We start from the raw sequence: 23,547 nt of genomic DNA, 5'->3' as shown, positions 1-23,547 counted from the left end.
ATCATACACTCAGACGGTCATAGTCACTCAGACTGTCTGTCACTGTCACTCAGACTGTCACACTCAGAATGTCATTCACAGTCACTCAGACTGTCTGTCACACACTCAGACTGTCACACACAAATGTCGGTCCCTGTCACTCAGATGGTCACACACTCAGACTGTCAGTCACTGTCACTCAAATTATCATACACTAGGACTGTCTCATACAGACTGTCAATCACTGTCACTCAGACTGACACACACTCAGACTGTCATTCACAGTCACACTCTCAGACTGTCCGTCACTGTCACTCAGACTGTCACACACTCAGACTGTCATTCACAGTCACTCAGACTGTCTGTCACACACTCAGACTGTCACACACAAATGTCGGTCCCTGTCACTCAGACTGTCTCACACAGACTGTCAATCACTGTCACTCAGACTGTCACACACTCAGACTGTCATTCACAGTCAAACTACTGTCCGTCACTGTCACTCAGACTGTCATACACTCAGACTGTCATTCACAGTCACTCAGACTGTCACACACTCAGACTGTCAGTCACTATCACTCAGAGTGCCATACACTCAGACTGTCCCACACAGACTGTCGCACACTCAGACTGTCACATACTCAGACTGTCATTCACAGTCACTCAGACTGTCACACACTCAGACTGTCATTCACAGTCACTCAGACTATCATACACTCAGACTGTCACAGTCACTCAGACTGTCACACACTCAGACTGTCAGATAGAGTCAGGCTGTCAGTTTCCACCTGGAGACACCCTGCACCCAGGGAGAGACAATTGGTGGAGCGCCCAGCCAATCAGCAGTGGCGCTGTGACGTCACAGCCAATGGGAGTTGGTGATGTTGGGGTGTGCGGCTCGGTGCTGACATTTCAGTTGGAACCGGAGCCTGTGCCGCTCTCGCTGCCGCCGCCGCCGCCTGTGATCATGGTGACTGTGTCCTCGTTCCTTGCTGTTTCCACCGCCACCTTCACCCTCTGCAGTGTCCGTTTCATCTAGCGAGAGGTAAGGAGCTGCCCCGAGCACAGGCCTGCCGTGGGCTGGGGGAGACGCCCCCCTCCCCTCCCTCCGGCCACCCTCGGGCCCCTGCCGCCCTGACCCTTTGGCAGAGCCGGCCCCTTGGGTGACGGTGAGCCGGGAGACCGGCTTTCCCTGTCACCCTCCCTCCTCCCTCCTCCCTTCTCTTTCTGCCTTGACTCGACAGGGACAGGGCTGATTGCGAGGGTTTTTTTGTGCCACGTCTGCGGCCGGGGCCGAGGCTGCAGAAGCCTCTGACCGTGTGAGATTGTGATTAAAGATGGGACTGCACTGAGACAGTGTCTCTGTGTAGATATTCCCGCCTGCAGGGCTGCACTTGTTCTGCTTCCGTTTCTGTGTAATATGCACTTTGGAATTTTGATAGCATAATTAATCTTGTTAATTCTATAATTATAGTTCAGGTTACACCATTCCAAAACATTGGTGTTAGTTCTCTTCTGACGATCTTCTTGGCAATTTCTTTCTCATATCTTTGCCTCCTTCGTTCCTATTTGAATGCAGACGTTTTATATGTTAGATGGGGAATTTTGAATACAAATTTCTTAATGGTTTAATATAATTTGTTTGGATGTGAGTATTTCTATCCCAACCATTTTCAATTGTAAACCAGTTGTAACTGTAAATGAAAATGTCACTGATTTAATTCCTTTACAACTTGCCTCTTCCCCCTGTCACTCAAACAGGGCAAGTGTCTGCAGAAAGACCAATGTGTTTGTTCATTCCTGATGTTACTGCAGCTGTGTGTACCCTTACTATGTTAACTGTGAAGTACTTTATACAGTTTTGCTCCCCTTATGTGGGGAAAAAGTGTGAGAAGCAGTTCTGAGAGGGTTCAATGGTTCTTGGGATGAAGAGGTTGGGCTTATTAAGAAAAGCTGACTGACTGGGCCTGAATCTCTTAGTGTCTAGAAGAATGCAAGATGAGCTTATTGAAACCAACAATATTCTGTGAGAAAATGATAGGTGGATGCAAGGAGGATGTTTTCTTTTATTGGAGAGAGTAAAATGAGGTGACAGTTTGGTAAAAGTTATTGCCTTTTAAGATAGATGAGAATTTAAGATGTGGTATTTTGTTTTCCAGAAAGCAAGGAGATTGGATTACTCAAATTGTTCAATGCACAAATGAGAGAGATTTCTAATGGCCAAGGGGATCCAAGACTTTTTGAGAACAAGATGGGAAAGTTGAGTTCTGGCCATAACCAGATCAACCATAGCTGCACAGGATCAAATGGCCTAATTCTAAGTTCTGTGTTGCTACGAGCATTTGTGACAAGGTCCAAATATTTATTGTCTATCCTAAAATGCCCTTCAGAGTTGTGGTGACTGGTGCCTTTTAACCATTGCAGTCTGCATGAGAAAGCTGTATGAATGGTGCTGTTCGATTCAGAGTTTCAGGACTCTGCAAGCAAGCGTGAAGAGATTCTGGGTCAGGATGGTATGTGACTTGGAAGGGAATGTGTAGGCAGTGATGTTCGCAGGCCTTGTCCTTGAGTGGCAGAGATCAGGGGTTTGGAAGGTACTTGGTGAATTGCTAAGGTGCATCTTGTATACTGCTGCCACTGTACTACTTCTGATGGCAGGAGTGAATTTTAGGTCGGTTATGCTGTACTCTTCAAGTGAACTGCTTGTTTTGGATGCTGTCAAGCTTGTGGAAACATATGGATCTTGAGAATATTCTGGAATTCATCTTCTTAATCTAATTATCCACTAATTTGTCTGTATATGTACCCTCTTTTGAAACTTCAACCTATGTGCTTTGATTCTAGAGTTTGCGACAACTTGGAACACAACACAGTTCAGTTTAAGAATCTTAAATACACAAACAGATGGATCTCTTCTCTCTTTGCTAGAATAACCAGTCTTGGATGTACTACTATCTCTTTAGTAGCTCAGATGACTTTAAATAGCTAGTCATTTTATTGCCCTGACACCCCAAGTTTTGTGTTTGAGATTCTTATCCTTGAGACTAGTAGTTTTGTGGTCACCGCTTCTGTTTTATCATTGTTGTAAAGGAGAGTCATTTTCTTTTTGTCTGTCATTTGTATAATGGTGTTTTTGATATGATATGTTTGGTCTAATTATTCTTCTGCAAAACTTGCTGCCTTATGATAGGAATAGAGCTTTTGCTTTTGCCACAGTTGGTCAGATATAGTGCAATTGCTTCTAAGATTGCATCCACTTTCTTGTTCGTTCTTCCTACATCAGTAGAATCCGCTAGAATTTTAAAACACAATTCATGATATTTAAATGTTGTAACCTGGTAAATTTTAATTACTACTTTGTGAAAGATCCACTTACAACTCTATTTTAAATCATTTTGTCCACTACTGCGAATTAAGTGTTTTTGAAATTACTGAAGCTATATTTCACTTAGATTGGAGCACGGTACTTAAATGTGTATAAAATGTTTTAAAAGACATTAAAATATACCTAATAGTACATTTACCTTTGAAAGATATGTGTCGAAGTTTGAAGCCTCCTTGAAGAACTGCAAACAAGTGGAGTTGATGGAAACGATTATGATTCATACACTCTGGGGCATGTGCAGTTCTGGATCAGAGTGATGTTTTTAAATGAGTTGGAAACTCAAGTGTGCTGAATGCAAATTGCATGTAATTCCATTTTTTTTTCATACTGGTATCAAGGAAATAGTGCCAAGAAAACAACTAGCAAGTTCAGGCTGTTTTTGTGCGATCTTAGGTTTTTATAGTTAAACCAGTTATGTGTGATTTGTGGATTTGATTTTTCAACATGTTTAAATGTTTAACCTCAAATTTGTAATGTTTGTTGATCTTGTGATGCAAAGGCTTTCTTATGAAATGTTGTGTTGAAAGGAAATATGACCTTACTGATTTGAAGCTTTTGTAGTTTCTGATTTAAACACAGCTTGGTACTTGTGAATCTGCACAATGGTTTCATAAAAAAGAATATAATAAAGGGTAATCAACAACTGCTTGAAATGATATATTGCCACTTATCAGAGAAACATCCCAAGGTTCTTTCAGATACATGAGCCCACAAGGGAGAGAAAAACGGGTGATTCCAGTTTGGCCAACAGTATGGGTTTTCAGGAGGAAGCCACTCTTGATCCATAGGTTTAGGGCAGAAAATCATTGAAAGACGTGTGTTACTCAAGGCACACCTAAATTTGAGTCGGAGAATGAAGCATTCAGGTGACATTGTAATGATTGAAGTTGATGCCATATGTGTATTTTAAAGATAGGAGCACCTATTTTTAAATGTTAAGATTTGAGGACTGAAGTGCTGCAGGCCAGCGAAGGTGATGGGTCTGTGCAGCATGGGTACAATACAAGTTCAAAATTTTGGATGAATTGGAACTCATATGGTGGTGGCCTAGAGGGTGGGAGGCTGGCAAAAAACCATTGCGTTATTAAAGACTGAAAGTGATTTAAAGATATGTACGTAGATTTAGAGGCATGTGAGCTGAACTAAGAGCTTGTTGTCAAACTGAACTCTATTGCTGCTTATAAAACAAAGAAAGGGTCGAATAACAGTTCAAGTCATTACAATCATGCCAGTTTTAATTTGGACCAAGTATGATTCAGGTCACTCTTGACATTTATAGACGTTGGTTTTTCTAGGATATTGATGTCCTACTCTGTGAATGCTGTCTTGATATCAAGGACAACTTTGTCCCCTCCTCATGCGCTTAGCTGTTGCATCCATTTCTATATCAAGGCTGGCACACACTACTGAACCAAGTGATTCGGAACGAATCCAACTGAGTACCACCAAACAATTTGCAGGCTTTTTTTCATTTCAAAAATGTACTTTATTCATAAAAATACATACATACAAAGTCACTAAAGCAATTTGGTTCTATACAGTAGCATATGAAGAAAACAAACAAACATTGGAATTTAACTCTGTCCAACAAACAAACCAAAGGATTTCCTAATTGTGCAAGGTTATATATACTTATAAATGGGGCCCGGGGGAGGGTCTGATAACTGAACAAACTCACACTTCTCTTTGGCCGAAAGACCTCGGGCAGTGGTCTTTCTGATGCTGCACTTTGGCAGCAGCTGCTCCAGGTGTGGTGTTGGAAAAGCGCAGCAGGCCAGGCAACATCCGAGGAGCAGGAGAATCGACATTTCGGGCATAAGCCCTTCTTCAGGAATGAGGCTGGTGTGCCAAGAGGGCTGAGATAAGAGAGGGGGGAGTTTGGGGGAGGGACACTGGCAATACCATAGGTGGAAGGAGGTGAGGGTGATAGGCCGGAGAGGTGGTGGGGGCAGAGAAGTTGGGAAGAAGATTGCAGGTCAAGAGGGCGGTGCTGAATCTGGGGGTTTGGGACTGAGATAAGATGGGGGAAGGGAAAATGAGGAAGCTGGTGAATTCTACATTTATCCCGTGTGGTTGGAGGGTTCCTAGGTCGAAGATGAGGCGCTCTTCCTCCAGGCGTCGTGTGGCCAGGGTCTGGCGGTGGAGGAGGCCAAGGACCTGCATGTCCTTGGTGGAGTGGGGGGGGGGGGGGAAGTTAAAGTGTTCAGCTCTCCTCCCTACCTTTTCTCTCAGCCCACTTGGCACATCAGCCTCATTCCTGAAGAAGAGCTTGTGCCCGAAATGTCGGTTCTTCTGCTCTTCGGATGCTGCCTGGCCTGGTGTGCTTTTCCAGCACCACACTTTTCAACTCTGGTCTCCAGCATCTGTAGTCCTCACTTTCTTCTAGCAGCTGCCCCAAGCTTTAGTGTGCCCCTCCAGCATATACTCCTGGACCTTGGAATGTGCCAGTCTGCAACACTCTGTCAAGGTCAGGTCCTTGTTCTGGAACACCAACAGGTTTCGGGCAGACCAAAGAGTGTCTTTCACCAATTTGATGGTCCTCCAGGTGCAGTCTGTTGTTTTGGTTTGTTTGTTTGTTTGTACGTTTTTTTGGCTGGCTGTCAGACAACAGCACAGAGGCCTGCATGACATGGCTGCTTGGGACATACTTTGACAGACCAATGAAGCCTGGAGAAAGGTACCTCTGCAGAAGCAGATGTGTGGAAATCTCTAACAGTCCCACCCCACCCTGAGCTGCTTTGAGAGCAGCATGCTGTGGTGCAGACAGACTGGATGTACATGGTAGTGACTGTCTCACCACCAGCCAAGCGATGTCTCATCCCCAGATCTTTCTAACATGTATCAAGACATTGTTCCCTGAGCAAAGTCATTTGACAATGTGACAGGGTCCATCCCCTCCTTTTCTGACAAAGTATCGAGAATGCTGCATGCTGACCACTCCCTGATGAATCTGTGGTCAAAGATGTTTTTCTTTGCAAATTTCTCCATGAAGTAGAGGTGATATGGAACAGTCCAACTACTTGGAGTGTTCTGGTGCCGTGGGGCCAGGCCCATCCTTCGCAACACTGGGGACAAGTAGTACCTCCACACAATACTTGGTGTTTGTGTACTGAGGATCTCCACACAGCTTGATGAAGTTGCACACAAAGGTGGCCATCAGGATGACTGTGGTGTTTGGGTAAATGTTTTCCCCCTCTTATCCAGAGGTTTGGACATTGTGACTCTGCAGACGTGTTCAATCATGGCCCTCCAGATGAAGTGGGAGATGGCTTGGGCGACTGCAATTACACAGATTTGGGAATGGACCAACAACCAAGAGTGCCTCCCACCTGATGATCAGGTTTTTACCTGTAATGAAGAGGGAATGGTGCATCCAAAAGACAAGTTTCTGTCTCACCTTGGCAATGCGCTCCTCTAAGATTTTGCACATGCCCTGGCCCTTCTGACTCGTACTCTCAATACCTTCAGGAAATCTGTCCTGACAGTGAAGGGGAATACAAGATAAGTCTGCCCAGTAGTCATAGAGGTGTACAGCACGGAAACAGATCCTTTGGTCCATCTTGTCCATGCCAACCAGATATCCTAACTTAAATCTGGTCTCAATTGCCAGAACCTGGCCCATATCCCTCTTAAACCCTTCCTAGTCCTATACCTATTCAGATGCCTTTTAAATGCTGCATTTGTACCGGTCTCCAACACTTGTTCTGGCAGCTCATTCCATACACTCACCACCCTCTGTGTGAAAAAGTTGCCCCTTAGGTCCCTTTTTTATATTTTCCCCTCTCACCCTGAACCTATACCCTCTACTTCTGGACTCTTTCCCCCCACCCCTACCACTGGGGAAATACTTTGTCTACTTGTATTATCCATGTCCCTCATTATTTTATAAACCTCTAGAAGGTCACCCCTCAACCTGCGATGTTCCAGGGAAAGCAGTCCCAGCCTGTTCAGCCTCTCCCTGTAGCTCAAATCCTCCAACCCTGGCAACATTCTTGTAAATCTTTTCTGAACCCTTTCAAGTTTCACAACATCTTTCCGATAGGAAGGAGACCAGAATTGCGCACACTATTCCAAAAGTGACCTAGCCAACATCCTGTACTTAATACTCTGACCAGAAAGGAAAGCATACCAAACGCCGCCTTCACTGTTAAAAATCACACAACACCAGGTTATAGTCCAACAGGTTTAATTGGAAGCACACTAGCTTTCGGAGTGATGCTCCTTCATCACTATACTGTTTACCTGCTATGTACCTGCACTCCAAGGTTTCTTTGTTCAGCAACACTCCCAAAGACCTTACCATTTGAGTGTATAAGTCATGCTAAGATTTATTTTTCCAAAACACAGCACCTCTTATTTATCTAAATTAAATTCCATCTGCCACTCCTCAGCCCATTGCCCATTGCCCATCTGATCAAGATCTCGTTGTAATCTGAGGTAACTTTCTTGGCTGTCCACTGCACCTCTAATTTAGTGTCACCTGCAAACTTACTAACTATATTTCCTACGTTCATGTCCAAATCACTTCATAAATGTCAAAAAGTAGTGGATCCAGCACCGATCCTTGTGACACTCCACTGATACAGGCCTTCAGTCTGAAAAGTAATCCTCCATACCACCCTCTGTCTCCTATCATTTTGAGCCAGTTCTGTATCTAAATGTCTAGTTCTCCCTGTATTCCATGAGATCTAACCTTGTTAACCAGTCTCCCATGGGAAACCTTGTCGAACACCTTACTGAAGTCCATGTTGATTACGTCCACCGCTCTGCCCTCATCAATCCTCTTTGACTTTTTTTGAAGAAGTAACCATCCAGTTCCTACAAGAGATGGGGGAGCTACTAAATGAGTATTTTACATCAGCGTTTACTGTGGAAAAGGGTGTGGAAGATATAGAATGTGGGGAATTAGATGGTGACATCTTGAAAAATGTCCATTTTACAGAGGAGGAAGTGCTGGATGTCTTGAACCACAAGTGGATAAATCCCCAGTTCCTGATCAGGTGTACCCTAGAATTCTGTGGGAAGCTAGGGAAGTGATTGCTGCGCCCCTTGCTGAGATATTTGTATCATCAATAGTCACAAGTGAGGTGCTGGAAAACTAGAAGTTGGCTAATATGGTGCTACTGTTTAAGAAAGGTGGTAAGGAGAAGCCAGGGAACTATAGACCAGTGGCCTGACATTGGTTGTGGGCAAGTTGTTGGAGGGAACCCTGAGGGGCAATATTTATACGTTCTTGGACAGACAAGGATTGATTAGGGATAGTCAGCATGGCTTTGTTCATGGGAAATCATGTCTCATGAACTTCCCAAAGAACACTGCCTTGGTCTTGCTTTGATTTACCTTTTTTGGCTTCTGAGGCCAGTTTGAACTGGTTGTGGATGTTTGTGAGTTTGCGCACTGACAGCGAGTCTGTGCAGAAAATAGCGATGTTCTCAATGTATAGAGAGGCTTGACCTACAGGCTCCACTGCCTGGAATAGTCACCCCTGTTGGCTTCTCATCCTTCTTGATGGACTCTAAATTGGCAAAAGGCTCTATACAAACAAGGCAGGAGAGAGTAGGCAGCCCTGTCTGAATCTGGATCTGATCAGGAAGCTTTCTGGTCCCCATCCATTCACTAAGACCACACTAATAATGTTGATAGAGAGCAGTCTGACTGATCCAGTTGCGAATTCCCTCCCCAAAACCCATTTTAGACAGCACGTCCCTACATGTAAGTGTGATGGTCTGACGGAGACTTTCTCTTCTTTCAGGCTGATGAGGTAGGTGTCTGGCGCCTGTCCTGTGTGCAAGTGATCATATTCCTGAGGAGGGCAAAGCTCCCAGAGATTGTCCTGCCGGGCACAGCACAGGTTTGGTCGGGGTGAATCATCGATCCCAGAGTAGACCTAACCCAGTTGGCACTGGCCTTAGACAGGATTTTGTAGTTTACCTTCAGCAGTGAAATTGGTTGCCAATTTCTAATTTCTTCTCTCTTTCCCCTTTTTTGTAGATGACTGATACCTTTTTCCTTAGGGATTTGCACACGTTACCTGCCAGAAGCATACTGTTGTATACCTCCAGCAGGCTCCTGGCCTAACTAGTCCCACAGAGCTGAATACAACTCAGCCGGTAAGCAATTGCTTCCGGGAGTTGTATTCTCGAGGGTCTTGGTCAGCTCATCCCCAGTTGGTCCAGCCTCTCCTGTGTGCTGGCGTCTAAAATCTCTCCTATAGAGGACAGGAATGACTGTGAGGCTGTGCTGTCTGTGGGCCTTGTGTCGTATATACTGGCATAAAAGAATTTGCTGGTCTTCATTGTCAGCCTGAGATGATGTTATCAAAGTGTGGTGAGTAGGTGTTGTAGGGTGTCTCCTTTCATCCGCTTTAATTATATCAAAGGAGGGCAGAATGCTCAGATCACTTCACACTTTCTCATGTTATACTCCCATTTGCCAGGACTTTATCCACTCTCAACCTATCTATATCCCCTTGTAGCTTCCTTCAATATTCGCATCTCGCTTTTCTACCTATCTTTGTGTTGTCAGCAAATTTAGCTACCCACACCTTCAGTCCCTTTTTCTCAAATAATTTACATAAATTATAAAGAGTTGAGGCCCCAGCACTGATCACAGTGACGCATCACTCATCCCATTCTGATGGCTTGAAAAAGACCCATTTATTTCTGCTGCTTGTTAGCCAGCTAATCTTCTGCCCTTGCCAGTACAATACATGCTTTCATTTTCCCCAGTAATCCTTGGTGTAGACATCCGAAAACAATGCATCCACTGGTTCCCATTTATCTACAGCACAATTTAGTCCTTCAACAAAAACTCCAAAGAAATTTAGTTAACCATGATTTCCCATCACCAAAACTGTTGGCTCTGCCCGATTACCTTGAGCTTATCCAAGTACCCTGTTAAACATCTTTAATAGCTCACCAGACAAAAGGGTAGCGCTCCGAAAGCTTGTGATTTCAAATAAATCTGTTGCGGCGCCTCCACATCTTACTACTTTCCCATGACCGATGTTAAGCTAACCGGCCTGTAGTGTCCAGCTTTCTGCCTCTTTCCCTTTTGTTTTGGAATAAGAGTTATATTAACCAGTTTCTAAGCTAAAGGAACTGTCCTTGAATCGAATAAGTTTTAGCAAAATTAAAATCAGTCCTTCAATCATCTCAGTAGCTTTGATTTTATCCTAGGGTTAAAAGGCAATCAGGGATTTGAAGGCATGTCAACTTGCAGTTCCAGTAATTTATTCAGAACATTACTACTTCCCTGATTAATTTAGAATTTTCTTGTGTACCTCCTGCCTTTCAATTCCTCATTTACAGCTATTTCTGAGATGTTACATTTATCCTGTCTAGTGAAGACCGACACACACTATCTGTTCAATTTGTCTATTGTTTGTCTCTTTATCCTTTTTTGTTATGAATTCCATAGACTGATTTTCTACAGTGCCAATTCTTTTGGTTACTCTTTCGTAAGATATTTTAAAAAAATACTTTTCCCACCTATTTTTGTATTTTGACTTTCTCTCGTACACTCTGATTTTCTTTTTCCCTCCTTTTATGTCTGTTCGTGATTTTTAAAAAAAATATTCTGTCTAATCCTCTGACCTGACATCTACCTTGATACCAAACTCAAGGACATAATTGTACAATTTTTACTTTGTTTGCCAAAGGGGCAAAAGTAGCTGGAGTTGATATCAACACCAATTCAATGGACTATGACACTGATAAATCCAAGCAAAACCAAGGTCCAGGAACATCAAGTGTAACCAGAAGCATACTTTATCTGAAATAAAATTCCATTCCTTCAATTTTTTTTTTTAAAACTTGAAATGTATCTTGTGTGCTTTCTGGAATATTCCATTGCATCTCTTGACCTATCATTGGCTGATACTGACACGAGGATAGCAGTTTTGCTTTGAAACATTTCAACTTTGCTGAATTCTTGAGTGCTCTGTGTCACAGCTAACATTATCATAGCTGCATGTATTGAGAATGCTGTTCAGAGAATTACATTTGGTCATTCAGGTTCAGTTAGTGCCAGTCTCTCTTTTTTTTATATTAAATTTCCCCATGATTTTGTTTTTGAGGAAAACAACACTTTTTTTAATTACACAGTTTGTGGTAGTAGCAAAGCTCAAGTAATCTTTATCAGCTCTTGGCAATTTTTTTCCCAGGCCATAATATCTGAAGAATGAGGATAATGCTTCATGGTTGGTACCCACTCTTTGGTTAAAATTCTAAAGTAGGCAAAGATGTGTGACTGACAACAATGTCAGGCTCTTAATAGAATTGAAAATGTGTTGCTGGAAAAGCACAGCAGGTCAGGTAGCATCCAAGGAGTGGGAGATTCGACGTTTTGGGCATGAGCCCTTCTTCAGGAATGAGGAGAGTATGCCAAGCAGGCTAAGATAAAAGGTAGGGAGGAGGGACTTGGGGGAGGGGCATTGGAAATGCGATAGATGGAAGAAGGTTAAGGTGAGGGTGATAGGCCGGAGAGGTCAGGAAGAAGATTGCAGGTTAGGAAGGTGGTGCTGAATTTGAGAGTTGGGACTGAGACAAGGTTGGGGGGGGGGGGGGGAAGGGAAATGAGGAAATTGGAGAAATCTAAGTTCATCCCTTGTGGTTGGAGGGTTGTGGAAGATGAGGCGCTCTTCCTCCAACTATCGTGTTGCTATGGTCTGGCGATTGAGGAGTCCAAGGACCTGCATGTCCTTGGTGGAGTGGGAGGGGGAGTTAGTGTTGAGCCACGGGGTGGTTGGGTTGGTTGTCTGGATGTCCCAGGGGTGTTCTGAAACGTTCCGCAAGTAGGCGGCCTGTCTTCCCAATATAGAGGAGGGCACCAGCAAAATTTGGACTCACTTTCTCCGCACTGAGGCTATGTGTCCACATCCTACTACAGAGATGGTAAACTTTTGGTTTCAATTAATCTACAATTGAAAACTTGTCTTGGTGAATATGCCAAGTGGCTGACACTGTTGTTGTGCATGTTTTTTTTATATAAAAGTTGTCATTCAGGGAATGATATCTGCCCTCCTTAGTTAGTCTGCCTTACATATGACTCCCATTCACACACTGGTTGACTCATATGTATTGTTGCAAGCGACTGTTACATCTAACTATATGAAGTCTAAGAATGTTAAATGATATTTTGTTTTTAATAAACACGTTAACAATACATTTTTTCCTTTTGTAGTTTGAATTATACTCAGCAAAAATGAGAATGAGCTTTGGGTAAATTACAGAAATAACTATAGGAGCATTTGCTTAATATCCTCAAATTACGAATGTACTTCCAAAGAGAAGTCGCTTTCTTTCATTTAACCTTTTTCAATGACAAGACCGAAATTTTTTTATTTTTTTGTTTGTTTGGTGTTTTTTAACCATTCACTACTTTGAATAGATGATAGGGATGTGGAAAACTTGCTTAGGCACACCCTCTCCGCAAAAGTAGGACAATTCCCTTTTGGCCTACTTCTGCCCTAATATCTATTCCCCCACTTAGCAGCAAAATGATGTAAACTGTCATAGATTGTGTCAAGTAGCATTTGTACAGCGAGAACCTGCTTGCTGATGCCCAGTTTAAGTTTGACCAGCCCTTCCTTTCACTACAGTCTCGACCTAAAAATGAACAAAAACTGAATTCCAAAAATGAGGTGAGATTGACTGACAGCCCTTGACACTCTGGAGCCCCAGCAAAATTGTAGACTTGGGAGCATGTCACTCACCTTTTGAGCCTGTTCTGTCAATCTAGGTGGGGACTTGGTCATTATCTTTGTCACTGCCATATTCCAGTGCTATTCCTATGTCCCTTGATGTCGTTAGTTAACTAGTAATCTAAGTGGTTGAGTTTTCACGGCCCTCTGTGGGGGGGATTAGAATTCCAAAGAAATGTCTGGTGAGCCTCTGCTTTCTGTCTTTGGAAAAAATATCATTCCTTAGGCAAGGGGACCAGAACTGCACATACTATTTTTCATATATGTTCTCATCAGTGTTCCGTACTATTGAACCAAGGCAACTTTGCTCCGATACTTAAATCCTCCAGTGCTAAAGGGTAACACGGTGTTTGCCTCCCAAATTACTTGCTGTACTTGCATGCTCGCTTTCTGTGACTTATGAACAAGGACATCCCAGTCACTTTGGAGATCAACAGTTTCTTGTGTCTCACCATTGAAGTAATATATCTGTACTTTTGTTCCTCCTACCAATCACACTTATCCAGATATATTCCATCTGCCAAGTTCTTGCTCTCTCATTCAGCCTGTCTAAACCCCTTGAAGCCTCTTTTGTCTTTCCCACCAAGCTTTGTATCATCTGAGAGTTTGGAAATATTACATTTTAGCTATGCTAGTGTCTTACCCCTAACCCGAGGGAATTTTAACTTTGTTCACTTTCTTTGTAGAACTTTATTAAAAGCATTCTGAAAATTCAACTGTACCATGTCCACTGGCTTCCTCTGAATTGACTGTTAATAACAGCCTTACAAAAAATCTCTAATCATGTTTCCCTTCTTAAATCCTTGCTGACTTTGTCCAATCAGATTACTTTCTCAACTTTAATAACTGTCATTTTACACTAGATTCCAATATTTAATACTACTGATATCTGACTGACAGATTTGCAGTTCCCTGTTTTCTCTCTCCATCCTCTCCTAAACAGCGGGCTTACATTTGTCGCCTTTCAGGGGAATCTTTTGCATTTTAAAAAAAAAAATTAAGAGGTCAAACCACAGCTGGAACACTGGACAGTTTTGACTCCTTTTATTGAAGGAAAGATATACTAGCATTGGAAGCAGTCCAGTGAAGGTTCACTAGACTGATACCAGGTAAAGAGGGTCTGTCTTGAGGGGAGGTTAAAAGAATGAGGAGAGCTAATTCATTCTGAGATGGAAATAGCAGGGACACTGGCCATAATTTTCCAATTCCTGTTTGGCTACAGAGGACTGGAGGATAGCTAATGTGATATGAAGAGAGCAAGGGATGAACCAGGGAAACTACCCACAAGTCTGTCTAATCTCAGTGGTTGGGAAATTATTGGAAGCAATTCTGAGAGAATTAATCTGCACTTAGAGGTAGGGGTTAATCAATACAATCAGCATGATTTTTCTTTAAAAGGGAGGTCATGTCTGATCAACTTGATTGAATTTTTCAGACATGACAAGGTATGTAAATGAGGACCACACATATTTGATGCAATCTACTTGTAGTCAACCAGCCTTTGATAAGGTACTGCGTGAGAGGCAGATAGTTGGAAATTAGCCATGATACTATATATTTTTCCCTTTCTGTGGCACTTCTGATTTCCTGATTTACACTATATCCTACATTGCCAATACTATTTGGCCTATAAACCACTCCACCAATATTTTGTTGCTGTTTCTTAGCTCCAACCCAGCAGGTAAAGTGGGATTCAGAATCAGGAGAAAAACTCACTAGTTATCCCTAATATAAAAGGGAGTTGTATTGTTTTGGAGGTCTGTCATCATCATCATAGAACAGCACTGCAGAGGTTCCTCATGGTAGTGTCCTTGGCCCCATTATTTTGGTTGTTTCATCAATAACCTCTCCTCCATCATAAGATCAGATGTGGGAATATCTTCTGATGAATGTATAACATTCAGCATCATTTGCGATTCCTCTAATATTGAATTAGCCTCTATCCTGAAGCAGCAAGGTATAGACAACATTCACGTCATACAGATTCCATGCAATGACTACCTCCAAGAGCAAATCTAAACAAGTACAAAACTACTTTTGTACAAAGCCATTACTGTTGCTGAATCCCCAGTATTAGCATCCTCAAAGTTATCATTCACCAGACATTGGGTGAGCCAACAGATAAGATGTTGGAAATACTGTGCTGAGTAACTGACTACTTATCTATGGTGTAAGGCACAAATTAGAAGTGGTATGGAATATTCCCCACTTGTTTAGGCGATTGCAGCTCTAACAGTATTTTGAAGCTTGATACTATCCTAAGCAATGAGGGCACTTGATTGGCACCTCATTCACTACATTCCATTTTCACACGCTCTACCACTGATGTTGTAGTGGTGGTAGTAGTAGATGGTTCAGTTTGGCTTATCACTTGTAAACTGTTGGGCTGATGTTTTAATATGCTATATTGTGAAGCATGTATTTCCAAACCTATACAAAATTTATGGAGACTGCGAACTGCCCACTCCAGGATTCCCCTCTTGACTCCCTCAGTTGAATTCAATGTACTGTGAAAAATTACTTTTGCCACAAACATAATTGAAGTTGCCAGAAGGATTGCAGATATTTTCTAATCAACCTTTTTAGAGATGTTATGACTCACTAGAGTAGGTGGGACACTATTCTGGGCATCCTAGCCCAGAGGTTATAGACACTACCAAGGCACCAAGCTAAAGATTGCATATTTAGACATCAGTTTACCTTTTTGAATTGCAATTCTTTTTTTCTTTTGTTTTAGTGTCCGGGCTCATTCCCACAGTGTTCTCAAGTGGCATTCCAGTGTAACTGCTGCCCTTGTCCTTCTAGATGGAAGTGAGATTGAAAGGTGATGTCTAAGGAGCTTTGTTAAACTTTGGTAGTTTATAGATGGTCCATACTGCTGCTACTGCATGTCTGTGCTGGAGGCAGTGGATATTTGTAAATGTGGTGCCGGTTAGATGTACTGTTTTGAACCTGGATGATGTCGTGCTGCTTGTGGTGTTGGAGCTGCATGATCCAGCCATGGAGATTACTCCATCACAGGCCTTTTAGCTGGTGGAGAGGCTTTGGGAAATTAAAAATGAGTTATTTGCTGCAGGATAAGAACTTAGGAACAGGGAGCAGGAGTAGGCAATTCAACCCTTCGAGCCCACTCTGCTATGTAACATGATCATGGTTGATCTTTATCCTGTTGTTTTTGGTTCTTGTTCCTAATCAACTTACTCCCCAGCCACCCAGTTCATTCTGCTCCTTGGTAACTGTTTGAAGCTAACCCAGAATGTTTGCCATCAAATACTGGAGCAGGTTTAAGAGGTTATATATGCACAAAAGCCTGCATCACAAAGAAGGGCCTTCCAGCCCATTTTGAGTCTGCACCTGTCAAAAGCAAATATCTAATTATTCTAATCCCACTTGCAATGCCAATGCAAGCATCTAAATACTCTACTCTTTAGACGGTATAAGGATTTCATGTCTTTACCACCCTTTTGAAGACAATGAATTCTAGATTTCCATCACCTCTAGGTGAAAACATCTTTCCGCTTGTCCCATCTCAACCCCTGCCCCTTCCCTGAATTCTATGCTGCCTATGTTATTGATTGCATAAAGGGGAGGAGATCCATCTATACCCCTCATCACAATCATGTTCCCTTCAATCTCCTCTGCTCCAAGGAAAGCTGTCCAGTCTATCCAAGCTCTCGATCATTAAAATTATCCAGCAGAGGCAAAATCCTGGTAAATTTGTATCCTCTCCAGTACAATCATACCTTTCCTATGATATTGGTTCCTGAACCGCGCACAGTACTGTAGCTGTGGCCTCACCTAAGGGTTGCCTTCCAAATGTGGTGTAACCATGATTCATTTCTTGTTTAAAATGATTAGCAGCTATAGTGGTTCAGCCCTTGTTGTTTTTATGACCTGCAAAATGCATGGAGATGTTTTGTTCCTAATTCATGTTTAATAACACGTGAATCCATCTTGAAAACATTGAGGCCCTCCAGAAGAACTTGAAAAGCTTTATTGTGTGTTGGACTTGAAATGTTTAATTTCAAAGGACTTGACTGTGCCTAGTCCTATACTACTTTAGAATTCTGGCTTGGGCATGTAACATTCAACCTCTGAGAAAGACAGCTATTAAAGTTGACCAAGAGGAGTTAAAAAAAAAATCCCTGTTGCCAATTTATAAACATATCAACTTGCCTTCGAACCTGCAGTCTGCTTTTTAGAACTCAAAATTTTTATTGGGAATATGCTCACACCCTTCTGAGTGTCTGCAGAGTCTATGTTGTCTGCAAACGTTTGGTAATATGGTTGAAAAGGCAAAACGGAAAATAAATTGCTGGCATCTAACCTGACTCTGCCTACATATTTTACATTTGTTAGAGTTTCTCATCACAAATTCAAAAAAATAATTTGGACAGAATGAATCAACTTCTGGAATTTGAACATTTCAATATTTTTTGTCTTGTATTCTTGTCTTCAGGTGTTGAAAATAGGGTCCACAAGTCAGGACTGACTTGACAATTGAGAACCTGAAAACCAGATGTACATTCTTAGAGTCATAGAGATGTACAGCACAGAAACAGACCCTTCGGTCCAACCTGTCCATGCCGACTAGATATCCCAACCCAATCTAGTCCCACCTGCCAGCACCTGGCCCATATCCCTCCAAACCCTTCCTGTTCATATACCCATCCAATTGCCTTTTTTAAGGTTGCAATTGTACCAGCCTCTGGCTGCCCATTCCATGTACATACCACCCTCTCACCCTAAACCTATGCCCTCTAGTTCTGGACTCCACCACCCCATGGAAAAGACCTTGTCCTTTTATCCTATCCATGCCCCTCATGATTTTATAAACCTCTGTGAGGTCACCCCTCATTTTCTGATGTTTCAGGGAAAACAGCCCAAGCCTGTTCAGCCTCAAATCCTCCAACCCTGGCAACATCCTTGTAAATATTTTCTGAACCCTTTCAAATTTCACAACATCTTTCCAATAGGAAGGAGACCAGAATTGCATGCAATATTCCAAAAGTGGCCTCACCAATGTCCTCTATACAGCTGCAACATGACCTCCCAATTCCTGTACTCAATATTCTGACCAATAAAGGGAAGCACACCAAACTCACCACCTTCACAATTCCTAACAACCTGCGACTCCACTTTTGAGGACGAATGAACCTGCACTCCAAGGTCTCTTTGTTCAGCAACACTCCCAGGACCTTACCATTAAATATATAAGTCCTGCTAAGATTTGATTTCCCAAAAATGCAGCACCTCCCATTTATCTAATTTAACTCCACCTGCCACTTCTCAGCCCATTAGCCTATTTGATCAAGACCTGTTTATAATCTGTGGTAACCTTCTTCGCTGTCCACTACACCTCCAATTTTGGTGTCATCTGCAAACTTACCAACTGTACCTCTTATACTCACCACCAAATCAGTTGTATAAATGATGAAAAGTAGAAGATCCAACACTGATCTTTGTGGCACTCCACTGGTCACAGGCCTTCAGTCTGAAAAACAACCTTCCATCACCACCCTCTGTCTTCTACCTTTTTGAGCCAGTTCTGTATCCAAATGGCTAGTTCTCCCTGTATTCCATGAGATCTAACCTTGCTAACCAGTCTCCCATAGGGAACCTTGTCGAACGACTTATTGAAGTCCATATATATCATGTCTATTGCTCTGCCCTCCTCAATCCTTTGTTACTACTTCAAAAATGATTTCCCATGCACAAAGCCATGTTAACTGTCCCTAATCAGTCCTTGCCTTTCCAAATACATGTACATCCTGTCCCTCAGGATTCCCTTCAACAACTTGACAACCATCAACATCAGGCTCACTGGTCTGTAGTTCCCTGGCTTGTCCTTACCACCTCTCTTAAATAGTGGCACCACATTAGCCAGCCTCCGGTCTTCCAACACCTCACCTGTGACTAACAATGATACAAATATTTCAGTAAGAAGCCCAGCACTCACTTTCCTAGCTTTCCAGAGTTCTAGGGTATACCTAATCTGGAACTGGGGATTTATCCACTTTTATGCATTTCAAGACGTCCAGCAATTCCTCCTCTGTAATTCCTGCTGTGTTAGCAACAAAACTGAGCACATTAGTTTAGATGTGGCTTGCATAACCGAACAATAATATTCATGATTTTTATATAATACCTGAAGAAGTATTGTCTGAAGCCCTATTTGTTTCACTATTTCCCTCCGTAATCATTCATGGATACTTGTGCATTACATGCTGAAGGATATTTCCATAAACAGATTTACTTTGAGTTTACCTATGAGAAAAAGAGATGCTAAGTATCAATTTTACAACTATTGATATTCTTTCCTTAAATCTAACTTGCCTGTAAAATTCAAAGGATTTGTATGCTTACTTGGTCAGTCATAGTTTCTTAAATGTTTCAGGATTTGAATATGTTGGCATGATTGCATTTCTTGTTCATGGCTAATTGCCAATAAGGTCTTGATGGTCCACTAATCCTTTTTATTTTATGGTTCTACATTGAAGACTCCAGGAAATTGATCTAGCAAAGGTGAAACCATGCTGATTATATGGTCAAGTCAGGATAGTGTGTGGCATGGGTATATTTAATTTTCCATGACATTATGGTTCGTTCTCTTTATGATATGAGGAGATGTTGTTGAAGTAATCTTGTTGAATTACTGGCATACATCCTGTAGATGAAATTTACTGCAGCCACTGTGTATAGTGTTGAGTGGAATGGTTTTGGTATCATTGTCATTTTCTACATTGTTTAAAAAAATTGTCTTCAACTTTATTTTATACAAAGTTCACAATTTTCTGTTGGTGAGGAGGTTAGCATTCCTATTTGCTTCTTTTCTGTACTTTGTTATGCGTATGTCTTGTCCTCAGGCAGGTCACTGGGGATCAATACTTGCTTCCATTCAGATTCAATTGGGTCTGAGATGGTTGCTAAGTCCGAAACAGCATGATTTGCAAATTGTAGGTGGTATTTGAAGAATCAAGCAAATGAGATGTTTGGAGATTGTATGCTCCAGGTAAAGTCTCTTCCTGAATGAGTCTTTTCCATTTTGAGTGATAGTCCAAGATTTCCCAGAGTTGGAAGGTATGTTTAATTTTTTTTGCAGTGTTCTCAAGTGTTCCTGCTGACCTCTTGGGAATATCCAGCTACAAATGAGCTCTGATTGGAGTGGTTACTTTGAGAGCTCGCTGTCATGCATATCAATGACATGCAGATTTGGTCTTGAGTAATGTTGCTGGGTCAGGCAGCACAGTGGCTCAGTGGTTAGCACTGCTGCCTCAACAGTGCCAGAGACTCAGGTTTGATTCCCGCCTCGGGGCAACTGTCTGTGCGGTGTTTGCACATTCTCCCTGTGTCTGTGTGGGTTTCCTCCCGGGTGCTCAGCTTTCCTCCCACAATCCAAAGATATGCAGGTCGGGTGATTTGGACAATTTTTAGTATGGCTATAGTGTTAGGTGCATTAGTCAGGGGTAAATATTAAGGTAGGGAAATGGGTCTTGTAGGGTTACTCTTCCGAGGGTTGGTGTGGACTTGTTGGGCCAAAGGGCCTGTTTCCATACTCTGGGGAACCTAATCTACAATTAGCATCTTGGTACTGAACATGCTGACTTGGCTACGAGACTGTTATTGGGCCATCTTTCTAGTGACGGGATTTGGAGGATCTTTTGAAGACACTGTTGATGGTACCTGTCCATTGTTATGAAGTGCTTGCTGTAGGTGTCCAAGTCTCTAAAATATAACAGCAGAGGGATTATTGATGCCTGGTAAACTTTGACTTTTGTCCAGGGTTTGAGAACTTGGTCCTCAAATTTTTCCTCGGTTGGTCAAAGGCTGAGCTGGCAATGTCATCAAAGTGGGGTGTCCATCTAGCATTCTCCAGAGGTCTCAGCATCACAGGTATCTGTCCTCACCAAATCCGATCTCTCTATGCATGATATCAAGAAACTACCAAAGGCACTGCATGCTGGAAAGGCTTTGGACCCTGACAAAATTCCAACAATAGTATTGAAGACCTGTGCTCCCTTCTCAAGCTTTTGAATAGATCTGGCATCTATCTGACGTATGGGAAACTGCCTGAATGAAAAAAAAGACCAATCCAACCTTGCCAATTACCATCCCATCAAATCACTCTTGATCATAATCAAAGTGATGGAAGGTGTCATCAGGCAGCACTTGTTTAGCAATAATCTGCTCACTGGACATTCCAACTGGATTCTGACATGCACGCAACTTCTGTCCTTATTACTCCCTCCTCACTGTCTTGTGAGGAGAGGTTGTGTAGGTTGAAGTTTACAACAATGAGAGGTGACCTTATTGACGCATACATGATTCTTGGACTTGACAGTTAGGTGTGGAAAGGTTGTTTGCCTTTGAAGAATCTCTGACCAGAGGGCATAATCTCAGAATAAGTGGTAGGTAGAGATGAGGAATGTTGTCTCAAATGGTGGTAAATCTTCAGAATTCTTTGCTATTGGCTGGATTGTTATGTATATTCCTGATGAAGGACTTTTGCCCGATGCTGCCTGACTGCTGTGCTTTTCCAGCACCCCTCTAATTTCTGCAGTCCTCACTTTTTTTGCCCTGTTATGAAAAATAGATAATAGACAATAGGTGCAGGAGTAGGCCATTCTGCCCTTCGAACCTGCACCACCATTCAATATGATCATGGCTGATCATCCTTAATCAGTATCCTGTTTCTGCCTTATCTCCATGACCCTTGATTCCACTATCCTTGAGAGCTCTATCCAACTCTTTCTTAAATGAATCCAGAGACTGGGCCTCCACTGCCCTCTGGGGCAGAGCATTCCACACAGCCACCACACTGAGTGAAAAAGTATCTCCTAATCTCTGTCCTAAATGGTCTACCCTGTATTTTTAAGCTGTGTCCTCTGGTTCAGCACTCGCCCATGAGCGGAAACATGTTTCCTGCCTCCAGAGTGTCCAATCCTTTCATAATCTTATGTCTCAATCAGATCCCCTCTGTCTTCTAAACTTAAAGGTATACAAGGCCAGTCGCTCCAGTCTTTCAGTGTAAGGTAATCCCGCCATTCCAGGAATTGACCTCGTGAACCTACGCGCACTCCCTCAATAGCCAGAATGTCTTTCCTCAAATGTGGAGATTGCACACAATACTCTAGGTGTGGTCTCACCAGGGCCCTGTACAGCTGCAGAAGAACCTCTTTGCTTCTGTACTCAATTCCTCTTGTTATGAAGGCCAGCATGCTATTAGCCTTCTTCACTACCTGCATGCTTACCTTCATTGACTGGTGTACAAGAACACCCAGATCTCTCTGTACTGCCCTTTACTACCTAAATGGAGTCAGGTTAGGTAATCTGCCTTCCTGTTCTTGCCACCAAAGTGGATAACCAAACATTTTGTCCACATTAAACTGCATCTGCCATGCATCTGACCACTCTCCTAACTTGTCCAGGTCACCCTGTAATCTCCTAACATCCTCATCACATTTCACCCTGCCACCCAGCTCAGTATCATCAGCAAATTTGCTAATGTTATTACTAATACCTTGACTATGTATAATCAAGGCTGAGGTAGATAGATCTTGAATCAGTAAGGGATTGTGGGCTGTGGAGAAAAGACATGAATATAGAGTTGAAGATTATCTGATCAGCCACTATCTCCTCATATGGTATAGCAGATGTGATGTGAGTGGCCTATTGCTACTCCTATACCTTATGACCTTAAACCACCCACCATCCAGACCTGAATGTGTGTGCTGCTGTGCTGTGTCACTGGGTCAAAATCCTGGAATGCCCTCCCAAGTAGCATTATGGGTGTATCTACAGCAAATGAACTGCAATAGTTCAAGAAGGCAGCTCATCTTCTCTAATGCAACTAGGGCAGTGTGCAATGAATGCTGGCATAGTCAGCGATACCCATATCACCCCCAAAAATCACTTCTTTACCACACTAGCAGCATTCCACTATTGTCTTCTGCTCTACGTTTTACTTAAGGACCCCCCCACCCGGAGAAAGTTATTGTTGACAACATCTCAAGTGCTATAACTTTTATACCCAATTGAAATCTAATGGTTTAGTGAACGTTGCTGCAGTAGCACAAATAGTGGTGGTAATGTTAATAATCATTCCACGTGCTATCTGTTCAGTTTCCTCAGTCTCTGGTACTTTCCGGCTTGCACTCGCTCTCTTTTCATCTTGTTTTAAAATGCTGCATTATTATATCAAGATAATTCTATATTTTTCTTTAAAGATCTGACATGTGAACATTGCTCATACTTGTGGCTGTATTATATTATATTATGTTATGTTAGGGTCAGTCGACCCAAAACGTTAACTCTGATTTCTCTCTACTGATGCTGCCAGACCTGCTGAACTTTTCCAGCAATTTGTTTGTGTTCTATTTATATTGTATTGTGTTCTGATTTGATTGTGTTTGTAAGTCAGTTTATACAACAAGGAATCTATTTGTAACCCAGAGTGATTATATAATCACATGACAGATTC

General features: G+C 42.4%; 1 protein-coding gene across 1 annotated transcript in view; it reads left to right on the top strand.

Annotated features, from left to right (window-relative positions):
• The first annotated feature begins 880 nt into the window (after positions 1 to 880).
• Positions 881 to 23,547, top strand: part of ibtk (inhibitor of Bruton agammaglobulinemia tyrosine kinase) — a 115,034-nt gene continuing 92,367 nt past the window's right edge. Inside the window, exon 1 of the mRNA XM_060849741.1 lies at positions 881 to 1,024. The gene's annotated coding sequence lies outside the window, so the exon portion shown is untranslated. The remainder of the gene's footprint in view (positions 1,025 to 23,547) is intronic.

Source organism: Hemiscyllium ocellatum, chromosome 3 (genome assembly GCF_020745735.1).
Source record: "Hemiscyllium ocellatum isolate sHemOce1 chromosome 3, sHemOce1.pat.X.cur, whole genome shotgun sequence".
NCBI lineage: Eukaryota > Metazoa > Chordata > Chondrichthyes > Orectolobiformes > Hemiscylliidae > Hemiscyllium > Hemiscyllium ocellatum.
The sequence above is the reverse complement of the archived record's forward strand: the minus strand, read 5'-3'. Positions and strand labels throughout refer to the sequence as shown.